This window comes from Anastrepha obliqua, unplaced genomic scaffold (assembly GCF_027943255.1).
Source record: "Anastrepha obliqua isolate idAnaObli1 unplaced genomic scaffold, idAnaObli1_1.0 ptg000153l, whole genome shotgun sequence".
NCBI lineage: Eukaryota > Metazoa > Arthropoda > Insecta > Diptera > Tephritidae > Anastrepha > Anastrepha obliqua.
Genome location: NW_026562245.1, coordinates 82501 through 85000, shown reverse-complemented (window position 1 = coordinate 85000; position 2500 = coordinate 82501). Strand labels below are relative to the sequence as shown.

Here is a 2500-nt window from a genome sequence, read left to right as displayed (position 1 = left end):
AATTTAAAAGGAATATATATCGAATGATATAATTCCTTAAAAATTTTAGCAAGAAAGTTCCACAATTGGCTACGTAACTACTATCCGGGGAACAAGAATCGTAATTCTCTATTTACCCAGAACGAGTACATAAACCATGGTATTGCTTCCCAATCAAGCCCGACTATCTCAATCTTCAGAGCCAATCCTTATCCCGAAGTTACGGATCTAATTTGCCGACTTCCCTTACCTACATTATTCTATCGACTAGAGACTCTTCACCTTGGAGACCAGCTGCGGATATTGGTACGGCCTGTTGAGAAGTTTGCGTGACCCCACCATAAATTTTCAAGGTCCGAGGAGAAAATATCGACACAACAGTAAATGTCATGCTCTTCTAGTCCATCTACCATATCTCTCTTCGAAAGACTTCCATGGTAGTACGACTATAAAACAGAAAAGAAAACTCTTCCGATATCTCTCGACGGCTTCTTTATGGTCGTTCCTGTTGCCAGGATGAGCACAAGGCCCATTTTTAATAACAAACGGATACTCAACAGGTTACGGAATTGGAACCGTATTCCCTTTCGTTCAAAATAATTCAAGTATTTTAATTATTTTTAAATATATTTTTATTAATATTTTTTTTTATTAAAAACTTGAAAATTTTCGGCTTTCGCCTTGAACTTAGGACCGACTAACTCGTGATCAACCACTGTTCACACGAAACCCTTCTCCACTTCAGTCCTCCAAGGTCTCATTCGATTATTTGCTACTACCACCAAGATCTGTACCAATAGCGGCTCCATGCAGGCTTACGCCAAACACTTCTAAGCACACTATTGTACCCTCCTACTCACTAAAGTTTCAAAATTTATAAATCAATCGAAATTGTTTTATAAATCATCTACTTTAGCGGTAATGTATAGGTATACAACTTAAGCGCCATCCATTTTAAGGGCTAGTTGCTTCGGCAGGTGAGTTGTTACACACTCCTTAGCGGATTACGACTTCCATGTCCACCGTCCTGCTGTTTTAAGCAACCAACGCCTTTCATGGTATCTGCATGAGTTGTTAATTTAGGCACCGTAACATTACGTTTGGTTCATCCCACAGCGCCAGTTCTGCTTACCAAAAGTGGCCCACTGGGCACATTATATCATAACCTCAACCTTCATATCAAGAAAGGTGAGGTTCTTACCCATTTAAAGTTTGAGAATAGGTTAAAATCGTTTCGACCCTAAGGCCTCTAATCATTCGCTTTACCAGATAAGATTATTTTATATAATTTTTAAATGCACCAGCTATCCTGAGGGAAACTTCGGAGGGAACCAGCTACTAGATGGTTCGATTGGTCTTTCGCCCCTATACTCAATTCTGACAATCGATTTGCACGTCAGAACTGTTTCGGTCTTCCATCAGGGTTTCCCCTGACTTCAACCTGATCAAGTATAGTTCACCATCTTTCGGGTCACAGCATATATGCTCAAGGTACGCTCCAGTTAGAGGTATAAATAATAATAAATTATCATTATACATAACTATATGGAACGCCCCGGGATTGAATTAATTGACTATTTATTAAAAAATAGACTAAAAATTAATCCCATTATATTTAAGTTAAGTTAATTATGCCATTAAGTTTAATATAACTCAATGACTTGCACATATGTTAGACTCCTTGGTCCGTGTTTCAAGACGGGTCCCGAAGGTATCCTGAATCTTTCGCATTGTTAATCATATAAATGCATACAAATAAATATTAATATCATAGATATTAAATTTTTTGTAAAATTCAAAAAATGAATTTTAGCATTATATATAATAAAATCTATCAACACTTTATCAAATCATTAGTATTTATTTTATGTTAATATGCTTAAAAAGCAAATTAATTTAAATAAACTTAATATCACCAATGATCTTTTGATAAATACTTTATTATGTTAATAGATTACAATGTCCTTATATGAAAAAAATGCACATTATTTTTTTAATTATTTAATGATGAATTTTTCATAATGGATATTCAGGTTCATCGGGCTTAACCTCTAAGCAGTTTCACGTACTATTTAACTCTCTATTCAGAGTTCTTTTCAACTTTCCCTCACGGTACTTGTTTACTATCGGTCTCATGGTTATATTTAGTTTTAGATGGAGTTTACCACCCACTTAGTGCTGCACTATCAAGCAACACGACTCTTTGGAAATATCTTTCTAGTAATCATTAACGTTATACGGGCCTGGCACCCTCTATGGGTAAATGGCCTCATTTAAGAAGGACTTAAATCGTTAATTTCTCATACTAGATATTAAGATATTCCATACACTGCATCTCACATTTGACATATAGACAAAGTGACTTAGTGCTGAACTATTTTCTTTTCGCTCGCCGCTACTAAGAAAATCCTTGTTAGTTTCTTTTCCTCCCCTCATTAATATGCTTAAATTCAGGGGGTAATCCCATATGAGTTGAGGTTGTTTTAATATTCTTTTTTTATCTTCTCACAATTTAATAAAA

The 2500-nt window shown here is 35.4% G+C and overlaps 1 pseudogene; it reads right to left on the bottom strand.

The window, feature by feature from the left end:
* LOC129252178 (large subunit ribosomal RNA) overlaps positions 1-2460 on the bottom strand; it is a 4909-nt pseudogene extending 2449 nt beyond the window's left edge.
* Between the last annotated feature and the right edge of the window lie 40 nt (positions 2461-2500).